We start from the raw sequence: 25,989 nt of genomic DNA, 5'->3' as shown, positions 1-25,989 counted from the left end.
GGAACTAAGACAATGGCTTGTGAGGCTTGATGACCCTCGGTAGGTTGCTTGGTAGAGGCAACACTTTGATCGGCTCCTTTAGCCTCTGTAGAGTCCTTCAGTGTCTCGGTACTTGGTGTCTTAGTTTCAACATTCTCAGTGTTAGAAGGTGCTTGAGATGTCTATTCTTGAGTAGTACCTTCTCCTGTTGTAGACTTGTGACCTTCAGTGCCTTGATCTGTATCCTAAGGGGTTTTGGTTGAGATAGGTTGCTTGACTGGTGGATAAGGATAAACTTGTTCCAAGACTAATTCACTAGATACAAGTTTTGCATATGCAGTGCCTTCTATCATTTCCTATTCCGGTGCCTCTGAATCCATGACATCTTCATCTATTTGTATAGTGTCAGCAGGGTCTTGTTCAGTAGCATCAGGACCTTGCTCGGTGACATCAGGATTGTGCTCGGTGACATCAATGATTTCAACTGTAGCATGCTCACCGACATCCTTGATTTTGAATATTTCCTGCCACTTTGCTTTTGTCTCCTTTTCAACTTCAATATATAGCCCATTCATTAGTTTTAAGGCTATTTGTTTGACAAGAAACTTTGAATTGTAGGTTGTCAGATGTTCCTTTATTTTAGATACTGACATATCAAGAAAGAGATGGACTAGACTTCTTTCTCTGATTTGTTTCTTTGAGTCCATTGCATACTTCCACCTATTATCAATATGCAGATATAGTTCATTTGGAAGTGACTTAGCTAGTTCCAATGGAGCTAACTGGAACTTTAGAAGTGTGCAGATGACAACTTCTTCAATTTGTCTCTTCTCATCATTATTCCTGGTTTCATACTTGACATATCTAAATCCTCCAAATCCACCATATTCTTTCATATTAGCACAGAAGTTTTCAACACTATGTATATTTACCTTCTTGCTCTTGACAATCTGAAATTTGCTTGCATCTTCTGATTCGGTATCACTAGACTCTTTTGCTAAAATGAGTCTCTGAGTAGATTTCTTGTATGTCTTTGTTACCTTGGGAACAATAACTCTCTTTGTCTTCTTACTCAGTGAAGCTGCAGATGCTCTTGTGTTAGGTCGCTTTGCTAGAGGTGGAGTTGGTGAGGCCTTTGATGTGTCCTATTTCTTTCTTTTCAACACTTTACCCTTAGGCAATTCAGTGCTCAGTGTTATAGCTACCTCTTGGGCTTCAGATTCCTCTTTGGTAATGGCAATGGTTCCTTTGATAGGTGTAGAGGAAGAGTCTTCTCTAAATTTCTCTAACAATGCCTTAATCATTTTTTATGCCTTTCTTGTAGCTTTGGGTACTACAATGCTCATCTTTACCTTTTCCTTTACTTCCTCATAGGTACCATACCTCAGCTCGGTAGCATGTCTAGGCAATGTAAAAAATGCATCAATTTGCTATTTTGTGATGTCAAAATCAATCTCATAACCCATCAGTGACAAAGATTGTGTCCTTGGTTCCACAACATTCACATAACAGTAATCGGTGTCAACTTCAAAACATATATCATTTTTGTATTTCTCTACTAGCTGGGGTGGTATCCTATATCTGTTATGCATTTTCTCTTGAAATTTACTGAAGTAATCATCCATGATATCATTAAAATTATCTCCTAACTTCTTAATGAAGTCACTAATCTAATGGGTGATTGGTCGGTGTAGCTCCCAAAGAACTTTATCGACTGATGGAAAGAATTTTTCAAAGTAGAAAAACATGCATACCAGTAATGATCCAAACTTTAGAGTATTAGCCGAGTTGTTCTTCTTCAGCTTCCTGATGGTGTTCATATTTTCAAATAGGTTCTTTAGCAATACCTCACATAGGTCAATTTTCATTCCCTTTTTCACAATTTTGTAGGCTAGGTCTACTACTGCACAGGGAACACTATTTTCCCTTGCCGATTGGAAGAAATAGTAGCCCATTACTCTAATGGAAAATTTTAGTTCTTCATCTGTGACATTATTCAGTTTCAATCCTTTGCAATCAGATTCCACTCCGATTAAACTGATCAATTCCTTTTGTGATATCATCTTCTGGGCTTGGGCATGATCATAGATAGGGTAACCGGTAATCAGATGAATGATTTCCTTAGTAATCTTAAATGGTTGCTCTTCTAGCCACATGAAATCATCGTGTACTCTACTCAAAACAAACTTGACCCACTGGGGTTTGAACACACGGGGATAGGTTAGGGCTTCAGTTAATCCCTTGATCTTGATGTGCTCATACTTGCTGTTCAATTTACCATCGGTACATAGCTCATCATAGGTGTCTCTGATTTCAACATGACCAAGTTCTTCAACATGACAGTTGGTGAAGAATCTCACATCCTCGACTAGTAACACTCTGTCTGGGATAAGTGAAAAGGCAGTTTTGTCATCCAGTTCAAAAGCAACTTTGGGAGTCAAAGAGTATTTTAGTGAGGGCTTCTCTACATTCTTGACAACTATGGGATCTTGGATCTTGGGCACCATTGTAGATTTCAGATAAAAACTAGCAAAGAGTCCTTAGGGTTTCAGGATTTCAAACGAATGACGCTTTATACTTAGCAGATAATGGCAACTAGATAAGATCGGTAAACTAGCTTAACGATGTGTTGAGATTGATGTAAATACCTTGAATTTGCTTTGTAGGAGGTTTGATTGCCTTGGATTCGCTTTTCTCTTCTCTCTCAAAACCTTGGTAAGTGAAAATGACTGCGAAAATGATTTTAAGTACACAAAATACCTTATCGGGCTCCATGCGGGTTAGGTCAAAAACATTAAATGCACTTGGTTCCTCTTTAACCGATTTTACTCTCCTTTTTCCGTTTTGACCGAGTAACCAAACTTCCTTCAATTACCGACTTGACAGGCTTCCTGTATTCACCGACTTGACAGGTTTCCTGTAAAGTGCTTCAAAAGACTTTGATAGAATTTCAAACTTACTAATACATCTTAATTATGTAGATTTGAATTAAGTACATGATAAAACATGAACTGTTAAGATTTAACCTTCAGAGAATGTAGTCCCTTCGTACCTTTGCCATTTAATTTGGAATAGGAGCACCTAACTCAGTAGGTAAGGTGCTTTCTTCATTTGACACAATTTCCTTCTTTTTCCAAATCATCTTTTATTTCTTCAGTGTCTTTTCTAGGTTGATCTCTGCAATCTCCAGCTAAGTGTCCAACTTTGTAACAATGAAAACATGCCATACCAGGATTTCTCCATGATCTTCGATTGTTCATTCCAAACCTTATAAAATAGTTGGCACTTATATGTCCATATCTTCCACAACATTCACACCATATCCTTGTATTGTAATCCCATGGTACTACAGAATACTATCGGTAAGGATCTATGTGAGTTCGGTAACCTCTTGCATTTGCTCGGTGTGCATACCACATATAGTTCTTTTGCTTAAGCCAACACTTCTCGGTACTATGTCCATATCTATTGTAGTTTTTATAAAACCCTTTGAATTTTGCCTTCTGATAATTGTTAACAGACTTTGTCCTACATTGATTAGATGTGTGACCATATTTATTACAATTGTAACAATAACCATTGGACTTAGTGACATTCGGTTGCTTACCTTTTCTGATTTGGCATATGTTGGCAATGTGACCTTGATTTCCACAGTAGTTGCAAATAGGCTTCTTTCCTTTGATGTTATTCTTGTTTCCAGCTTGCTTTGATGATTCTCCTCTCTCAGTAGTATGAATTCCTTTCTCGGTAGAGACTTTTCCTTTGTAATCGAGTCTTGCATCTTTGTTAGGTCGTCTTGTATTCAGTTGCTCATCCAACATCTTTGATGCTTCATAACTCTTCTTTAGTGTTTCTTTGGATTTCTTCTCTGTTTCAAGTTCATCGGTTAACTTTGATACTTCAAGTTTCAATGCTTGATTCTCATCATCCTTCAGATTTGCTTCATGATGTGCATAACCTAGTTGATCTGATAGGTTTTGTTGAATTCCAGTCAACCTTGTGATTTCATCATTCTTGTTAGATATTAAGACTTCAAGTTGTTTCTCTCTTTCTAGATCTCTTACTTTATCCTCAACTATTCTCAATGCATCTAGATTTTCAGCCATCTGTGTGTTGAAATGTTCATGTCCTCTTTTCATTGCTTTCAGTTGATCAGCTAGTGCTTTGTTCTTTTCTTTCAATACTCCAATTATTTTTTCAGTTTCTTTAGATATACTATTCTCAGATGATGTCTCGATTTGTTCCACTAACTCTTGAGAGTCCTACAAATCATTAGATAATCTTCTTCTCACTTTTAGAGATTTTTGCATTTTCCTTTGCATGTCTGCAATCACTTGATTAGCATGATCTAGCTCTTCTTGCAGATACACAATCCTTCAAGATTGTTTATAGCCTTCCATTGATAAGATCTTTCTCTTTAGGCAGTTAAACCCTTTTCCAAGATTCAAGCTCTGATACCAATTGTTATGCCCAATATGGAAAGCTAATGTACTAAGAGGGGAGGGGTGAATTAGTACTTCAAAACATTTCTTCAATAATAAATTTATTGTTATGCATAGACCGAATAGTGCAGTAACATAATATAAAGCTAAAACAATAGATAACAATCATACATGATTCACTCCATAACACATATATTTTGGTTACGCAGAAAATCTTGGTTAGAGAGAAAAACTACGGTGGGGATGGCACCCACAACTTCACTGCTGCAATAATAAAGAGTGCTCAGTTAGAGCTACATGTTTAGCTATTTCTGATAGCATACCCTGTTAGGAGTAACAAGATCTATTAGATCTACCTTGCTAAAGGATTTTACAACACTTCATCTAAATGTTGCACCTGGTTAGAGGCTTTACAATTTATAGACTTGGTTAGAGTCTTTTACCCTGTTAAAGGTTTCTCTTACAACTTCAAAATATTACAATAAAATCATTACAAATATCTACAACTTTACATCTGGAATGTTATAGCAGATTCTATGTGCTCAGAATAGATTACCTTGCTTATAGCATACCTCGGTAACCCATATAGTAACTCGGTAAACCCTTATGTTTACTTTGTTCTGTGACTGTTCTCTGAAAATCTTCTCGGTGACCTCTGTGTCTCTGTAACAGTCATAACACTTAGTGCTTTCACATGTCTTGCTTCATATATCTCAATATCATCCTTTTTGTCATGCTACATGTATGTTTCTGATCTCAATTCATGTTGTATAAATAAATCTCTTATGACGGTGATCCTTTCATTGCTTTGATCTTACAAACACGATTTATTGAATGAATAACCTTGCAAAATATTTCATTGGTTAGATGACCTCAAAATCATACACAATCTTTAAGTGCAATTTCCAATGTGATAATGGTTAGATGTGCCTCGATCTTTGTAACATGTTTTCATATGCATGTCCAGGTTCAATGAATCTGGTAACGCATTTCACTCGGTGTATATCAACTTGGTGTGTCAGCATTGCTGCTCGGTAGACATGTAAAGATACTTGGTAGACAGCTCGGTGTATACTGTGTTCTGTGACTGCTTTCTTCTGTAACCAACTAGACTGTGCAAACCAACTAAATATTTTGGTAATAGTAACTGACTAGAGCATATAGTATAACTTTGACATAAAACTAATGGCAATATGATAAGTAGTAACATCAACTACCCATAAATTGTTCCTTTTAGCATGTAGAGCAGTCTGCATAATCAATCTTGTCTTTGTCTTGTTCTTCTCCTTCTCTATCCAAACTTGTTTTTCTTCTTTCTTCCCTTCTTCTGTCATCTTGTGTTTTGGTTTAGTCTCTATCTTTTGATCCGGTACTGTTTTCTTTTTCTCATCAGTTCTTGGCTTATAATGCCTTGCTACGTGACCAAAATTTGACACTTGTAACATTTTACATTAGTATTGAAAGGACGTATCCAAAAAATTCTTGTAGGACATCTGCACATTTCTCCTACACTCATAGCTTTTATGACCAAGCTCATTGAAATTATAACATGTGACATTCATACCTTGTAATGCAGAAAATCAATTTCTACTCTCAAAACTAGGGTTTACATTCATTTTCCTACAATCAGCCATTCTATGACCAAACTTATTACACTGATGACAATAACCATGAAAGTTTGGAACATACTAGTTAGATTGTCTTTCTCCTGCAAATGACTGCCTCATCGGGGGTCTTCCTTTCATGCTGTTCACTCTGGTAAATCCTTCATGGTCATCTCTTAAAATTTTCCTTGGATCTCCATGTCAGTACATTATGTATGGTCTTTGGTTCATTGAATGTGTATATCGGTTTGTGTGGCAGTTCTTAACAACATTTGCCTATGTCTTCTTACCAGTATCTTTGCTTACCATAAATGTCTTCTTCTCTTCACCTTCATTTGAAGAGGTAAACTATATCTCGTTACTAAACGTGTCTTTTCTATTTGAACTTTGACCCTCTTCAAATCCTAAGCCACCGGTATCTTTAGATTGCTTTTGTTTTCTCAACATCTTGTCTAAAGCTTCGATGTTGCCTTCATATTTGCTTCTCACTTTCATCTCTTCCTTTCTTTTCTCTAATTCCTTCCGGAGCTTGACAATTTCTTCTTCTAGGTTTTGATGCTCCTTCTCCTTTTTATTCAAGTCTATACTAGTAACTTCACAGATCCTCTTGGCCTCCTCCAATTGAAGTTTTATATCTGCAATTGTTTTCTTGGATTCTTCAAGAGATTCTTCCAACAACTCTTGTTCTTCAGTTGCAACCTTTTTCACCTTCTTCAGATCTCTTCTTGTTTTCTTTAGTTCTTCCAAGGCACTGATGAGCTCTGCTTCAAGGTCTACTTCTCCTTCTTGCTCTTATTCTTCTCCTTCTTCAAGTACCAAAACCTCTTGAGCCATAAAGAGGTTTTCTTTGACTTCATCTTCACTACAACAGTCATCTGAGACACTCTCCTCATCTGTGGTATCATTTTCATGTGTGTAAAGATTACTCTTCTTCTGGTTGCCTCTTCTACCATGCTAGTAGACATTCTTCTTCCTGTCATTACCGTATGATCTACTACCACTTGATTGATCATCTTCATTCTTATCACCATAGGGACATTTGGCAACAAAATGTCCAATCTTTCCACAGTTGAAACATTTCAAGGGAAACTTTCCTTTGTATTTGCCTGAACCCATCTTGAGTCTTCTGACAAAGTTTTCCATGATATCATCCAAGTCTTCACTGGTTCCATCATGAGAAGAATCTGCTTTTCCTTTCCTTGATGTTTTGAATGCAGATTCTTTCTTCACAGCCTTAGTAGCGACATTCCTCATCTCATAAGCAGTTAGGGAGCCATAGAACTCATCCATTGTCAAGAATTTCAGATCTTTTTCTTCCTCTATTATAGAAACCTTTGTATCATATTTATATGCAAGAGATCTAATTACTTTCTTCACTACCACCTCATCTTTTATTTCTTCACCAAGCCCTCTAATGGTGTTTATTGTTTCATCAATCCTTTGGAGATAGTCAGCAATCTTCTCTTCCTCTCTCATCTTCAAACCCTCAAGTTGTGTTCTCAATGTCTATAGCTTGGCTTCCTTTACTTTAGCATCGCCTTCAAATATATTCTACAACTTATCCCAAGTTTCTTTGGTAGATGAGCAGTGCGTGACCTTAACAAACTCATTGTCAGATAACCCACTAAGAATGGCATTTTTAGCTTTAGCATTTTTCTCATATTCCTTCTTAGCATCTGGATTAGTAGGAGGATTATTCAGGACTATATACCCATTCACAACCGACATCTATACATCATAACCTAGAGAAGACAAATAGGTTTCCATTCTTCTACTCCAAAAGGCATAGTTGACACCATCAAACATAGGGGATTTTGAAGAGGCTGATTCATTTCTTGCCATTGTGAACACTTGATAGGATATACCAAGCTGGAGAACAGTTTGAGACAAAATGGTACCTATGCTCTGATACCAATTGTTGGACACAATGGATCATTGAGAGGGGGGTGAATCAGTGATTTAACACTTTTTCTTTCAAACAAAGATATACCGGTACTCTATGAAGCAAATAGAGTGCAGACCGGTAAGCCAAAATATGCAAACAAAATGTATGAAAGGATTTTCCATAACATCAAAATAACTCATACACTAGAATACATCACATAATAATAGATATATGAGGAAAACCCAATATGGGAAAAACCTCAGTGAGAATAGCTGCTAGAGATCTTCTGGTCCAATCAAACCTCACAATAAAACTGATCTGATTGAAATTTTAGGGCACCAACCTAAGGAGTACCAACACCTAATTTATGAGCACCGACTCAAAGGAGCACCAACCCCTGAACAATTTATAGGCTACAACCTAAAGGATCTACAAACCCTGCACTAAGCACCTACTCAGTGAAAACAATATGATGGTTCAAATACAAAAATAACTTCCCTATTGCAAATGAAGTTTTGCAACCTTTCAATACATTGCTCTACCAGTTTCAATCTTATAGGTCTGTGAAACCTCCACACTCACTGCAACACTGCCTTTATGCTGGTTCTTACTCTTTCAAAAAGTCCCCTTCCTTTGTCTGTTGGATTCACCTCACACTTGCTCACACTCTAATAGGTTTTGTCTCTGCCGGTTCACACCTTGCCCATTTTTCCTTCAACACACAATCACTAGAGATTTTCTTTGCTTTTCACTTAAAAAATATTTTCTCTCTATCTTTCATACACCAACATAATCACATATCATTTCGCAATTGCAGCCTCATCGATTTTAGACTTGTATATTTAAAAACAAGTTTTCTCGCCAAAAAAAATTCAAACATCAGATAGTTAGGGTTTCTTTCCTTCGACCAAATCTATATCAAATCTTGTTTGATCCACCTTGGATCATTCACCAACTATGGAGAGATGCATTTGTACACATTTTTATTCATCCAATGCATGTTTTCTAAAAATAGAAACATTACCATGCTTTACGGCCTTGATCTTGGTCAACCTCATCTTGTCCAGTTGTTTCTGATTGGAGGTCAATCTCCAATCAGATTTCATTCTCTGATCACCATGTCAACAACTACCTGATCATTCTCTATCATCCATTCTACCTCGAGCTGCAACAATCAGATAATATCTCATGATTTTTGGATTTATCATTTAATGACCACCAACTACACGGACAACGATGTCGATGAACATTTTATCAACCTCTGCATGTTTGCCACCTTAGCTCCCCATGGCACACATCGGCATACTTTCAAATCACTGACAAAGAGTCAGTTCCACCCCAAACATCCCTGCTGGTACAAACCCTTATACCAATATAGACCTTTACTAGTATGCCAAATACACACGACAAGCACTGTTATCGACATTACACAATACTATAGTTCATCTAACCTGCTGGTATGTCTTCATTCCATTCGTTCAGTTCAGGTCACTGAGTGTTGTTTTGATTCATCTAACATTCTGTCTCTTCATCATAAACAAGCAACCAACCTTCATACTGGTTTATGCCTTACCGTTTAATACTCAGGCATGCCAACTCACTCCTGCATCTCATCTTATACCGGTGATATCATCTGTCAACACATGATCATACTTCTCTTCTTTATGCATGTTCAATCTTCTTCATACTAGGTTGACACACCCTACTGGTAGCCTGCCATATTGGTTGACATCAATGTCAACTCAATGCCAACATGTTATAAAGCTTTATTGTGTAATTAATAAATAATAGCTATTGTGAGTTTAATAAATATTACTAATAATTATTTTATAGAATTATATTATTGAAGCTTTTATATTGAATTGTTTATTTATTTTCACTTTAATTTAATTGGTGATTTGAGAATTTAATTTACTAATTATTATTTTATTTTTAATATTTTTTCTTTGTTTTTGAAGGTGGAAGTGGAGTGAGCTTTAAGTTTGTATTAGAGTTTCTAATTGAGTTTCATGCATAGAGAAAGATCATTTTTAGGAGTTTTGTTTTATGTTTTATTTAGGACTTTTTGAAGGATTTTGCATTATTGTTGATATGTTAAAATTTTGAGAAAGCTATGATATTTTTCTAGAAAATTTTGGTGATTTTGGGTTATTCGAAGAAGAATTGCTTTCGGTTTTTGCACAGAAGTTTTATGTTCTTGATTGATCGATTATGGATTGCATCTTGTAATTTTCATTGTTGTTGTGTTTGTGCTAGAGAGGGTTGAACAAACTACATTTGGGTTGATGTTTCCAAATAGTTGGTGTGCTTCATCTCTCTTTCATCTATTTGTCCATTCTTCTTGTTCTAGGTTGGAGGTTTTCTTATCCTTGTATTTTATTTATGTATCTTTGGTTTCAAAAAGGAAAGATTGTTTGCTTTGTTTTTGAAATTGTCTTTAGTATTGTTGGGTAGTATTCCATGTAATGTTATTATCAATATTTCATTCATTGTGCATGGGATTTTTTTGGGTTCTTGCCGAGAGTAGTTTCTATCATTGTGTGTGTTTTCTGAAATTTGGAAGGAAAAGTTTGTATTTTATTTCCAATGTTTTTTTAATTGTATATGAGGGAGTTTTGGCTTTTGAGTCTTGTCGAGAATTTTTTTCGTGAAAATATTTTCTACTTTGAGGTTGTTTATTTTGGTTTCTGAGCTTTAGACACTTCTTTTGGGTTATTTTGAATGTAGATGGAATTTGTTTAGAATTTGAAAATCTGTTTATAAACTTTATTCTTGTTTTTGTGTCATATTTTCTTTCTAATCATATTTGCTAATCCAAAAGGAAAATGTGTTAATGTAATTGATGTATGCGACAGACTGCATGATGAATGCACTAAATTGGGTGACATAGGTGCCACTTTGAGTCACATATGTGCTAATTTGGGTTATGAATATGCCAAAAGAGTTAATAAATATGCTAAATGAATATTTAAATGCACTATAATATTATGTGAATGCGCCAAAACAAGTTTCAAATGTGCTTGTTTGGTTATTTTGTCCTTTTGGTTTATGTTTGGGAATTTGTGCTAGTTTGAGTCGGACCAAAGACTTATTTTTGAATTTGTGTTTCCTTGTGATGATTTTCTAGAATTGATTATTTGGATTTTGTGGAATTTATAATGTGTTTCTTGATATTGCATAAGAAAGTATTCAATTGGAATTATGTTATGAATCAGTTATATTGTGATGGTTCAAATTTTTGTACGGAACTAGATGATTATGCATATTATGGCTTTATGAGATATCTTTATGATTTATGGTTTACATTTTATCCCTAGAATTTAGGAGCATGTTAGGGGGAGTGGCTCCCAAGTGAGTGCAATGGCCCCTAAGTGGCTGCCAAGAGATCTCATTGGGAGTTATGTTTAAGCAAGTGATAACCTTAATGAATTTATTTAGGGGTTGGGTAGTTTTCACATTAACAAGATAATTATGGTGCCCCACTCATGGCCTAGTGTGCTAGTTCAGGCTCGGGATGAGATTGGGAAGGCCTTGTTGGCATGACTATTCTCCCTTGTCTTCATGAAAGGTTGAGTTGGTTCTGTATGGGTGTCACTTTAGCACCAGGGTCCAGAGAGACTACCAGGATAACCTTTGTGATGGCATGTGATGACACTTTCCCCTATGTGTGTCCTAGGTCTTAGCCTTTGTTTTCTGGAAGTCTCTGGTTAGTATTTGTTTTATATTTGAGCCTTTATCTTACGTTGGTAGCCTTTTGTTTATGTTGTCTTGGGAGATAGGTATCAACCTATGTTTAGTGTGTGCGGGGCCTTCTATAATTCTCCAGAGCATGAGGGGTGGTTCCTTTTTGGTTCCACATGGTCAGGTGGTTTGATGCCTTCCATTGGGATTTCTCTTCGTTGGATGTTCATGAGCATGATGGATGCTACTATGTATCTTCAGTTATTGTACTATGGATTCTTGGAGTAGTTGTATATCATGATCTTCCTATTTGTAGCAGATAATATATATTTATAATGGTTACTAGTATATGATGTAATATGTATTGAGTGATGACCTATATAGTGATGGATGTAAATGAGTTAGATGTGGTATTATTTCATGGATAAGTGATTAATGGAATTTATATGGTTACTTCTCTATGTTATATGTAGTGATTGGAATGTTACTATAAGTAGAAAGAATAAACATGAATCATTTCTCCTTAATGTATATTTTCTTGTTGATGTAGTAGTTAAGTAATTATGTTATGATACCCTAGGGAAGAATTCTTATATGTTTTGAATTATTCCACTCATGCACTTTAGTTTCATGTGATCTTGTACATCGTAAGTATGCAATTCTTAAAGAGTAATGAGTTAATGTAATTTATTGTGTTGTAACTTTTAATTTTTTTATCTTTGTTTTTCATCTTTATTTATTCTAGTTATGTGTTTAGTTTCTCTAGGGTATTCATGGTGGGCATTACAAAATTCCATTCATTCTACCATTACAAGTTATTTAGAATCTCCCATTTGACTTGCACTCAACAACTTTGTGACCATATGTATTGGAAGAATAACAATGGCCATTGAAATACTAAATATCTCTACCAAAACCTACTTTCCATATCTATTATAATTCAACTTACTTCTGCATTTACTTGTCTTGTCCAAACTTATTGCAATAGTAACATCTTCCATTAAAGGAATTCTTTTCAATCTGGCATTTGCTAGCTTTGTGTCATAACTTATTACATGAAAAATAATTGCCATTAAAGGAGTACTTGGATGAAGTAGGATAATTTTTTTTATCATTCTTCTTGTAGTTCCATATTGGAATGAAATCATGTTCATAATTGTTAGTGTCCTTGACCTTTTCCTTTCCTTTGTTTTTAGAACTTTCACCTTTCTCAAAGCCAAGTCCATATTTATCCTTATTCTATTTTTGAGCACTTTACATGGCATCAAGCACTTCATTTCCAAATTTTGGTTTTAGACCTTTGTCAATTTATTCCCTTGCATCTTTCAAATTCTTCCTTAGTTTATGCACTTCATTTTCAAGTCTAGTACACTCTTCAATTTTGTTGTTCAGCTTTGTGTCAAGGTTATCCATACCCTTCCTTCCTTCATCAAGTATCTTTCTCAGATAAGAAACTTTGTCTTCAACCTTTTTGCACATGAATCTACTTTCGTCCAAATTTTCCAAAGTAGATCTTGATTCTCCTTCCATATCAATAATGCCATCAACTTCCCAGTCATGTTGCTTCATAGTATCTAAATCCTTAGATTCAAACATAGTATTCAAATCGTAGACCTGCCTTAGTGGTTAAATTATTTATTTAGGAACCAAGCTCTGATACCAATTATTGAACACTATAGGGTACTAAGAGGGTGAGAGCAAATCATCATATCTTAAAACTTGATTAGATTAAATCATTCATTCCATTAAGACTTCATAATATCATTCGTCACACATGCACAAAAGTAAATAATAGAAACAACAAGTATATCCACATAAAAACACTAGGATTTTATGTGGAAACCCCAAAGTGGGAAAAGCCACGATGAGAATCACACTCACAATGTATGTATGAATATCATTTATAAAGATTTAGGGCATAGGCCAGGGAGATCACTTCTTTGGATTTGCAGGCTAAGGTGCACAACCTTAGGACACTATATAAAAATACTTGCACAACTAAATATCACTTCTTTAAAGAAAGATATAAAATATTTTTCTAGATACAATAAAGATAAGAGATTGAACTGCAAGGAAATGACATCTACCAATATGCAGATAAGAGTTCATAGTTTAATACTCATATGATCCAACTTTCATTTCTGCACCGTACCACATTTGGACCTCTATATAATTTCACATCATATTAATCTCGCATCATACTTGCATCATTCTCATCATATTTATCATTACTTAATTGATTTGTCCTTTATATATCAACCACATCTTCAATATCCTCTATTAGGTCAGCTAATAGAAGTGTAGCATGTATATGCATCATTAACCCAGAATGATTATTATGATACATACAAAATTAAAAAAGAGATGTGTGAAGATTCACACCATGTCAACACACCTTCCAAATATCTTTAAAAAGATTCTAAACTTCACCAAATGCAACCACTCGGACCAAAACATTTACCAATACCAATCTGACTTATTCTTTTAATCTAGAACAAAAATGATGAGACTTCCAGACCATCATAGAAAAGACATAAAGTGTCAGGGAACATAATTCAATCGATCAACAACACCCCTAGAGTAATAGAAAGTTGAGGAATGCAACATATTCCTTTGTAATGTCTTGTAACTACATTATCTCTGAACACAGACATAAGTAGCCCTTATCTACCAGAATAGTCACCTCATATAGTAATATAGTGTTTTTAATAAATTAAAAGTCACCAATCCTTCAAAAACACAACATGACAATTATATTTTCCATCCATAACACCTTTTGGTATATACCATACATCCGCACGACATCTAAGACATACACCATTCACACACAACCAAACTACTTATGGATCAATGAGTTGACATCAATGACAACCTGAATAATGTATTTACAACACTACAAATATCAAAGGTACCAAAAAATAATATAATGAATATGAGAGAGAGGAGATGAAGATGAAATGAAATAAAACATGAAAAATATAAAAAAATATCATCCAAAAAGGATTTTCAAGTTCCCTTTGGTTTCACAAAAATATGTGGTATTTTAAATATAATCACCATAGAAGTGATTGAGGTGGACTCAAAATGACACATAAATTACACCCTTATTAATGACACACATTGAATTACTTTTTCTCTTTTATAAAACCCAATTAAGAAGTGTAGAATATAATATTTTTTCTCTTCATGTGAGAGGAGAATCCCATCAATATAGTTGTATGGTTAAGGAATTGATATGACACATTGCACACTAATATCCACAATTAATGAGTACTATTAATCACAATGACACACACACACACAAATCACTATTGAACACACAAGGTGACACACATATAAGCATGGTATCAAAGTAGGCCCAACTCTAATACCCTAAGGAGGATGGTATCAAAGTTGGATCAATTCTGATACCTTGAGAGTGATGGTATTGGATTTGGCCCAACTTTGATAATCCAACGCTTAGCCAAAAACCAAAACCAATAATGCAAAAATGAAATGACAAGAACTTAGTTTGTATCTTAAACAACCCAAGACTAGAAATTACATTGAGATCACATCTTTTTAAAATCATAGATATAACAACACATAGGAAAATGTTTGAGTGAGTAGGGAATTTATCTAGTTATTAATTAATTAGGTCATTTAATTACTCTATTCAGCTAAACTAAACTTATGTGATTTTTAGCTTTTATTTAATTAGGCTAATATTAGCTTTACTTTAGTTTAGTTGTAGTTGAACTTTATTTAGCTCCTTATGCTTTTCCTTTAGTTCTCCTAGATTTAGTTTAGGGCATCCTTGTGCTCTCTATATATGTACATCATTATGCATTATAATGTAATTCTATATTCTTTTCTTTTCAGTAATATAACATTCATTTGTGTAACTCTCATTTGTGGAAGGTGTTCTAGTTTGCTATTTGATTTTTCAAGCTTGTGTTGCAAAATTAAACATGGTATAAAAGTTCAATCTTTAATTCAACATAGTATTAGAGCATGGATTCAACAAACCCCTTCTTAATATTTGAGGGTTTATTTTCTTAGAAGCGTTGCAAGATCCTAGATTTGCCTTCTTGTGTGAATCTAGAGGTGGACAATTTTTTATCAGCTTTTGGAGCAAAACAGGTATCTATTCTTTTTTTTAAACTTTTCATTTTCAAAACGTTTCCATTTTAAAAAAATTTCTATTTTTGGAAACTTTATTTTTAGAAAGTTTATAGTTTCAATTTTTTTCTATTTTTGGAAAGTTGCTATTTTTAGAAAGTTATTTTTGAAAATTTTCTATTTTTGGAAACTCTTTCAAACCTCCAAGCCCATTTTGACATGTAATTAGTTTTTTAACCATAAATTGCTCATACAACATCCAATTTTTGATTTTGACATATTGTTGGAAAGGTGGTTCATTGCTCTATCCAAATTTGCTATTATTTTTTTCTAGATTTTTGAACCCAAATATATTTTATTTAGTCTTTTGTGTTTTCACTTTATGGGCGATTACTTGGTCATTTTGGCTCCTAGAAACTTTTTGTTTATGCTGGATGACTTCTCTTGGGTTGGTCTACATGTATTTCCAACACTTTTCCCTATTTGAGCATTTGAGCATCCTTTTCATGTACTTCCTTACTTGTAGATGCTTAGAGATAAAGTTTCACTTTTTTTTATTAGTTTTTGGGGATTTTGCACATTCTATTGTGCCTTATTTTGTGTATGCCCTATATTATAAAGTGCCATGGGGGGTTGGGTAGTGCCTCTTATTTTTCCATCAAATCTTTGTCTGGTGAGTGTCCCTCAACTACAACATCAAATCTAAGAAGTTCTTGTCCCATGCGTGCGTGTATTGGTTGCATACCCTTTTTTAATTGTAGGTACTTTCTTTAGCACATTTAGATTCTCTTTCATACACTTCTTGGTGACACACAATTTTAGTGGACCTGCCATCTCTCTCCCTTGTCAACATCATGGGAGGGTTTCTACTATTGGTTCTAATGCTTCCTTCATTTCATTTTTGAGTGAGATATGTATTTAATATTTGTTCCTATGTACTATCTAGATGCAATTGTTGTATTTTGGTGAGATAGAGATTTTACCATATAGACACTTGCATTCCAGTTTTGTGAAGGCAAATTATCCTCGGTTCATTACTTATCTTCAAACTTTTGGTACCTATATTTTCAACTAGTAGTTTTGTAATGCATGGATGAGTACTGTAGTTGAGGAAAAATCATGTGCCATCTATATCTTTGAGTTCTAGAACTTTTTCCTTTTTTTGCCATCTATTTATTTGAGTAGTGTCGTTCGGGGCACTCACTTGCAAATTATTGTCTTCTTGATCTTAATCACCATCTTGGTTTCAGAGGGGGTTCTTCATTCAACACTAAGAAATTATCATTCCATAGATATCTACAACTTCTTTATGCTTTGAGTATATTATTTTATTAGAGGTTATAGCATCGTAAATTAAATCCCTCTGCAATTTCTTGCTTATCTAGGCCATATTTTGGTATGTATGACCTCCCACCTCTAGCCTCATTCATCACAACTCAATTCCATATGTCATTCCAACTTATCTTTCTCATTTTGGATCCTAGGTCCCACTTTGAGGCCACATTGAGGGGAGCAAGGCACCTAGGGTGCCCCTCTCCTAGGAACCTATTGCCCAGGGCACCCCTCTCCTCGGTGTTTGGCACCAAATTTAAGCCATGGCATGTTGAACTAGGTTGAGTGAGAAATATTTTCCCATATCGGCCTACTTCGATTTTAACACCTCAAAATGCTTGGGAGAGGTATATAAGATAGATATTCTCCCTAATTTCAGATAACATTAACATACAAAGGATAATGCATTCAAGTATACAAGTTTTTAGCATTCAAGGCATTCCATCCCACCATATTATTCATTGTGGCAACCTTGAACAACCTTCATGCAAGAATTTCTTTTATGATTTTCTTTTAGGTCTTTTGTGGAGTCATGTTATTGCATCAACATTTGTGATCATTTTCAAAGATTCATTTGCATCATCAAGGTATAAGGCATTTTCATTCTCGGATATAGTCTCTTCTACATATCAACATATTTTAGTTTTAAGCACATTTCAATTAAATTTCAAGGTTGATTCCAAAATTGGGGTTTGAATTAGGCAAACCTTTTTCTACCCAACATTTTCTCTCTTTTGTGTGTGTAGAAAATAGGGGGCGCACCTACAAAAAAAGGTACAGGTTAATCAAGTGAAGATCTACAGTCTACAATTCATTAGAGAAAAAATTGTTGGGAGCGAGCCACTCATAGTGTCCTAGTCCCATGAGTAGGTCATGGTGATACCATAAATTGTCTCATATTTAACTTATTAAAATAATCTATTTCTTCTTAGTGTATTGTTGTAAAAGTGGATTTGAGTAATAATTGGAAGTTCTTTAGCTTGTTTAAGGTAGAATATGTTAGAGTAATTGGTGTTTTACTTGATTAAATAAACAATATTTGTTTAATTCTTTAAGTTCCCAATTATCTTTTTACACTTAAGCTAACATTAGGTGCATATTAATTAATTATTTTATTAATTATTATGTGCAAGCCTAGGGTTTTCCCTTTTTAGGGTTTATTGACCTATTAGAGGTTAATTTTGCTTTTCATTGTATTATCTTTTGACAATACATTTTTTGGTGAATTGGAGCTCTCATTTTTTGAGAATATTTTTCCTGTGTTTTGTGTGTTCTTTAGATTATTGCTTCTTGCTTCTCCTTGTAACAGGTTTTTCAGCTTGTAGAAGATCTTCAGGCTCCAGTGGTGTTGTATTTCTCAACTCCAATATGGTATTAGAGCTCAGATCTGCAGCTACCTGTTCCTATTTTTGAGAATTTTTGCATTAGAAGTAGATCTGGGGTTTCAGGCAATTTTTTTCTGTGCTAAGGGTTAGGCCTAAACAGACCTCACCATCATGCTCACAAGGCCCAAAAACCCCTATAGTCATATAAAATTTGTCCTTTTTTGACTCCTGAGCATCTGGGTGATTTTTTTTTGTCTCTCAACCAGGGTGGACGACTCTGGGACGCAAATCGAGAAAAACATATTTTCCAATTTTTTTTTTGCCATTTTATGACATGCAGGCCAAAATTTTGATTTTTTGAAAAAAATCTCTTAAAAAAAAAAAAAAAAAAGAGGGCACGGAAAAAAAAAAAAAAAATTGTTTTTGGGTTTTGAGGGTACCGGACCTGATAGTCTGGTCATCGTACGATGCCTGCAGACCTGTCAGGCCGGTCCCGCCGGAAACCCTCTGCGGACCCTACCACTGGCCACTCCGGCCCTCGCCGGCAGCCCTCTGCAGCCCTCGTTGCGAGCCACCTCGGTCCTTGTCGGCCCCTCCGGCCTCTACCGTTGGCTACCGTCTGTGGCCCCCGCCAGCCGTCTGGCACCACCTGCCAACTCCGGCCACCGCCGCTGGTAAGCTCTGCCCCCTCCAAGTGCCAAAAATCTCCATCGTCGCTAGCGCAGCTTCGCTTGGGTTCACCACCTCCGCTCGACCCGCCACCACCACCTCCGCCCTTCGGCCACCTCCTCCTCTCTCTAGTCTTTTTTGAGAGGGGGTTGGTTTTGTGGGTCTAGATTGAGCATCTAGAGTTCAAAAGCTGGTTCCGAGATGGATGTCATGGAGTTGGATTTTTTTCCTACATCTGTTGTTTGACTGTACTTTTTTCTAGTCAAACTCGGGCTTCTTTTTTGCACTTCCGGGGCCGTAGAATGGGCAAACGGACTCCATTTTTCAAAAACAAATAGACGTTGGAAAGCTCTTAGCATGCTCTATTCATATTTGTGATATTTTTTTTTAGAATTTTCACCAGGTACATGAGATATCAATTTGAATTTTTTTTGCTTATGCACTACTTCCTTCTCATTACTATGTACTAGGGTTTGGGTTTCTCTATTGTGGGGGGGTGTTTTTTCTCGCTTTCTATCATTTATATCAGAAATTAAGAACACCTAAACTCTCCAAAACAAACAAACCCTTCTGCATCTTCTATCTATTCTGAAAGATCACATAATAAGAAAAACCAACAAGCAGGTGCAGAGTTTTTTGTTCTCATGGCATAACCTTCAGTTGAGTTGTTGACTTCACACAACTATCACACCTGGAAGCCCCGCATCATGAGGCTTCTTAGGGAACAAGGGTTGTGGTCTTGTTTGGATGAGGTTCAACCAGTATTTCAACGTCCTTATGAGCTTCTTATGCATAGGAACAAGATGGATGAGGCCATGGGTTTACTCTCCTTGCATGTCTCCGATAGTCTTCTGTTTCACCTTGATGAGTTGCTAAATCCTCGGGCTATGTGGTTGAAGTTTGATTCTCTCTTTGGGAGGGTCAATGAAATTCAAGCATTGCAAATTGAGGCAGAGTTGGTTTCTTTGTCCCCTGATTCCTTTCCCACCATTGAGGATTTATTGAACAAGTTCAAGACTACTCGATTTGTTCTTCAGGGTTGTGGCAAGATCAAGACAGACACAAAGTGCATTCATTTGATTCTTTCAAAGCTTCAAGGTCACTTTCAGTTTTCTGCCTCTACTTTCTACTCCACCATAAATGGCTTGGGTGCTTTTTTCAACATGCCTACCTTTGATGTCTTTTGTGAGCAATTGTCTCATGAGCAGTTTCATCTTTCTCAGCTGGATCAGCTCTTAGGCTCCAAAAACAAAGCATTGGTTGCTCAGTCCTCTAAGGAGAAGGAGAAACAAAAGCCGAAACTAAAGCCCAAGAAGAATTCTGCAGGTAGTGAGTCTTCCTCCAAGCCACCTCTTAAGTCTGATTCTCAACCTCCATTTCCTCCCAAGCAAGGGAAATCTTCACAGTCTGGTGATGCTTCCTCCAAGACTAAGAAGAAATCAGGAGACACTTGAAGTTTTTATGGCAAGGAAGGACATCCAGTTTCCAGCTGTTGGAAACATTTAGAGGCTTTAGAGGAATCCATGCAGCAACATCACATCTCCTCACCTCAGGCATCTTCTCCTTCCATGGAGAAAGGTCATGCTCTCACTGCTCGAGCTTTGACCTATGGGTCCACATGGATTCTAGATTCTGGTGCTTCTCACCATATGACACACACTTCGTAGTTGGTTCCTTCTCTTGCCTCTTGTGGTATTTCACAGATTGCAGTGGGTGACTCAGTTCAACTTTCAGTCTTGGGTTCAGGTTCTATCTCTTTGGATGGGGGTACTCTGCAAGATGTTCTGGTTGTCCCTGACATCTCGATGAACCTCCTGTCCATTTATCAAATTTGCCACTCTGGCTCTGGTAAGACAGTTGAGTTTTCACCACATGATGTGGTTATTCGGGACCTCCATGACCTTGATTTGGTTGTGGCTACTGGTAGTGTGGATTCTGCATCTTGTCTCTATAGATTTGATGAATTTGAGCCCTCTTCTGGTATAGGTTCATCTCTTATAGCACACATAGATTGAGTGAGTAAGCTTTGGCATGAGCGATTGGGCCATGTCAATTACAAATATCTTCAGCAGATGAGTACACAGGCACTTGTTCTTGGGCTCCCATAGATTTCTTACACTGATGGTGTTTGTCATGGTTGTGTGCTTGGCAAGCATCACAAAGATCCCTTTCCAAAGGGAAGAGCCTCTCATGCTTTGGCACCCTTGGAGTTGATTCACAGTGATCTCATGTCATTTCCCACTCCTCCTTTTTTAGGGGCCAAGTATGTACTCACTTTTATTGATGACTTCTCCAAACACACATGGGTGTACTTTCTTAAGTACAAGTCTGATGTCTTTGATTCATTTCAAATCTTCAAGACATATGTTGAGAAGCAGTCTGGCTGTTCTATTTGGCGAATATGTACAGATAATGGGGGGGAGTATGTGAATCAGGCTTTCAGAGATTTTTGCACTGAGCATGGTTTGTAGCATCAATTTACTGTTCCCTACACCCCTCAGCAGAATGGTGTCGCTGAACGCAAGAACAAAACTTTACAGGAGATGGCTAATTGTATGATTCAGTCCAAGTCCATGGATTTGTCTTTTTGGGCTGAGGCAATCAATTGTGCCAATTATATTCAGAATCGGATACCTCACAAGGCTATTTGACATATGACTCCTGAGGAGGCTTGGTCTCATGACAAGCCTGATGTTTCCTTTTTTTGATTATTTGGTAGTGAGGCATGGGCTTTTATTCTAGATGCTTAGAGGAAGGCCATGGAGTGGAAGATCCGACCACTCATTTTTGTTGGCTACTGTGAGGATGTTAAGGCATACAGGTTGTTTGATCCTGATTCCAGAGAGGTCTTGTTTTGATGGGATGTTCAGTTTGATGAGCGCCTTCCCATAGTGGATACCCCAACTCCAGTGTCTACTCCTCTGCCTGCTCTGACACTGCACCCCTTCAGGATCTTTTTGAGGATGATTCTGATGATGGTGGTGATGATCCACCTTCTCCACCTCCACCTGCTCCACTTCCTATGCCCAAATGGGCTCGCCTTACTGTTGAGGCGGCAGGTCCTATGGCCGGTGATCCTTCAAATACTCATTGCACTCATTCTCATATTGTGGGTTCTAGTATTTTGAGTCATGCTATTTCAGATGATCCTCAGAAGTTTTCAGAGGCGACAGGTCACCCTGAGTGGGATTGTGCTATGGAGAAGTATTCTTCTTTTGATGAGGAATCATACTTGGGATCTCTATCCTCTTCCTAAGGGTAGAATGATGGTTAGGTGTCGCTGGTTGTATTGCACTAAGTATGCTGCTGATGGTTCCATTGATAAGTACAAAGAACGTCTTGTTGCGAAGGGGTTTTCACAGGTTGAGGGTATTGATTACTCTGAAACATTTTCCCCTATTGCCAAGATGAACTCCATTCGCTTTGTACTATCTCTTACAGCTTCTCGGAGTTGGCCTGTTTTTCAGATGGATGTGAAAAGTGCCTTCTTGCATGGGGATCTACAGGAGGAAATCTACATGGAACAGCCTCAGGGATTTGTGCAGGTTAATTCTTTGGTTTGCAGACTTTGACATTCATTGTATGGTCTCAAATAGGCCCCTCGGGCTTGGTATGAGAAGATGGACTCTTTCTTTCTCTCCATTGGGTTCTCCTGCAGTCATTCTGATCACACAGTGTATAGTTAGCTTCTTGAGGGTGACATCCTGATTCTTGTGCTATATGTTGATGATCTCCTCATCGTAGGTAGCTCATCCTCTATGATTCAACATACCTAGCATGCCTTGATGGATCAGTTTGAGATGACAGATCTCGGTCTTTTGCACTATTTCCTTGGTCTTCAGGTGATTCAGTCTTCTGATGGGATCTACCTTTACTAGCAACAGTATGCTCTTGACATGCTTCAGCGCTTCGTCATGCTTGATTGCAAGCCTACTCCCGCTCCATTTCAGTCAGGGGTTGTTTTAATCACCACTTGCCCCACTCCTTCAGTCAATTCTACACTTTACAGGCAATTGGTTGGTAGTTTGTTGTACCTGACTCACACCCGTCCTGATATTTCCTCTGTAGTTGGCTTTGTCTCTCAATTCTCCCATGATCCTCATGAGAGTCATTGGCAAGCTGCCAAACATATTTTGTTGTACATTCAGGGCACTAGTTCTCATGGCATTCACTACACATCAGGGGAACCTCACATTGTTGGCTACACTGACTCAGATTGGGTTGGTGATGTCACTGATCAGAAGTCTACTTCTGGATTTGTTTTTTGTCTAGGCTCTGGTCCTATCACATGGTCTTGCAAGAAGTAGATTTCTCATGCATTGTCATCTACAGAGGTTGAGTACCGAGCTGCTATGCTCGCTAGTTAGGAGATCTTATGGCTTCAACAATTGATGACTGAGTTTGGTTTTCCTCCTGATAGTCCCACTGTTCTTTGGTGTGACAATCGGAGTGCTATTCATATTTCCCGCAACCTAGTAGAGCATCAGTGGATGAAGCACATTGATCTTCACATGCATTTCATCTGCCAGTTGATTCATGATGGTGTTCTCATTTTGGAGTACATTCCCACTTCCAAGCAGGTTGCAGACATCTTCACGAAACCTTTTGCATCACCGCGCTATCTTCAGTTGTGCCCTATGCTTGGGGTGAAGGAAGTTGTCCTTGGGGGGTCTTTATGAAGCCTTCCTTCTTCTTTCAGCATGTTCTTTTATCTATTTTTGGAGAGGATTTTTTTCTCACTGGGTTTTCTCCTTTGTCTCTGATTCATAGAGATTTCATTGTATTTGGGTTCCTGATCTGGCCTTGTTACCGGGACCCATCTTTCATGATTTCAGTAGTTGTTCTAGGTTTTAGCTTCTCCCTAAGTCTAGCTTAAGGGGGGGTGTTAGAGTAATTGGTGTTTTACATGATTAATTAAACAATATTTGTTTAATTCTTTAAGTTCCCAATTATCTTTTTACACTTAAGCTAACATTAGATGCATATTAATTAATTATTTTATTAATTATTATGTGCAAGCATAGGGTTTTCCCTTTTTAGGGTTTATTGACCTATTAGAGGTTAATTTTGCTTTTAATTGTATTATCTTTTGACAATACATTTTTTGGTGAATTGGAGCTCTCATTTTTTGAGAATATTTTTCCTGTGTTTTGTGTGTTCTTCAGATTATTGCTTCTTGCTTCTCCTTGTAATAGGTTTTTCAGCTTGTAGAAGATCTTCAGGCTCCAGTGGTGTTGTATTTCTCAACTCCAATAGAATATAAAGTAGATATTTGATTTATTTTTAGTAAATAAATTTGATCCAAAATTATTCTAATATGTCTCTATGAGTGTGCAATATGTTACAATGTAGTTTAATGAGTTATTAAATAACTCATGACAAGAAGAAGCTGCGAAAATACTTGCAGTAGAGAGCTCCAGAAATCAATTCCTTACAACTTTAGACATTGTAGAAGGCTTTGAAGACATTAAGAGAAGATAGAAAATAATATTTAAGAATACCAAAACACTCCAACATTCATGCAAAATCATGGAGCATCTATCATTCCTAAATCAATGGACAAAGTATCTGTTTCATGCAAGTTGCAGCTGCACACTACACTAAGTTATCTTTCTCCAACAAAGATAATTCAAGTTACTAAAGAAATCCAATATAATTGAATTATTATATAATATTATTCATGATGAAAAAAAATGATTTGGTCAACTAAAATGATTATTAATTCCTCCATTCACATTGAGAACTTGAAGACTTCCTAGAAATTAGGCACCCAGAAATTGTGAAAATGCAGTCTCAGTAAAAAAATAGTATCTCCCTTGTTTCTCAACAAAATTCAAAAATTCAAAATTATCTGGAAAGTATACTTCAAAGGATAAAACCCCTTTTGAGGGTTTGGTGAGATTCACAACAGAGAAGAAGAAATTCATGACAGAAAATGACTAAGACAGATTGGCAGGATGAAGGACAACAATGTCATTTTTCTCAAAGTTTTGTGAACGACCCCACAAAAATATAATATTAAATCCACATTATTAGTATATTGGATAGGTAGATATGGAATATCAATTCTATAAATCTATTCTAATTATTTGGGAAAAGGGGGGGATTAGAAAGACTTGTTCTAGCCTAAGGAAATAGGATAGACTAGTTTCATTTCCAGCAATGTATTTTCCAAAATTTCTTAGAGTAAATTTGAATTCAAGAAAGTATTTTATTCCCATAAAATGTGAATTATTTTATCCTTTTCAATTCATGCAAGTGTGCCTTAGATTAGTCATTCCTTTCATGAAAGTGTTCCAGATTAACTTTCATTTCCTGCAAGTTAGAATAGATTGTCAAACCATTTTTCTTCATTCTCTTTTGCATACAACCATGGACATCGCCTTGAATTGATAAATTAAATGATGAGGATTACAACAACCCCATCATTTTTGGCACCATTATCGGGGATAGGTGTCATTAGGGAATCAAGAAAATCAGTTTGGCAACCTTTTAGGTTTAGAAGTTCCTCGAGAAAGATTTCTCTCTCAAACCCCCCCAAAACACCAAATCAAAACTCCCAAATACCAAATCTAAAGAGAAACATTGCTACATTTTTCAAAATATCTTTAGTTTGGGGACCATCACTCCAAGTCCTAGAAAAGGATATTTCTTTAAAGATAGAATTGATGGCTTATTCCTTACAAGAGGTGGAGAATACAATGAAGAAATATTATCTTCATTGGATAAGCTTGCAAAAGAAAGACAAGTATCTAGAGACCTTCAAAGTCCAAGAATGGTTGCCCAAGTATATTTTGAAGTCAAAGGAGGGCTACCCAATCAGAGATTTGAAGAACAAGGAACTGATATCAGTCATGCATGCACCAGATCAGAAGGAAGAATTACTATATTTCTTCAATCAACCCATTCAATTTATAGAATAAAAAATCATGGAGAAGGTTTCCACTTCAAAGGAAGGTGAAGCATTGGAT

Source organism: Cryptomeria japonica, chromosome 11, assembly GCF_030272615.1.
Source record: "Cryptomeria japonica chromosome 11, Sugi_1.0, whole genome shotgun sequence".
NCBI classification, from domain to species: Eukaryota; Viridiplantae; Streptophyta; class Pinopsida; order Cupressales; family Cupressaceae; genus Cryptomeria; species Cryptomeria japonica.
Note: the sequence above shows the minus strand (reverse complement) of the source record.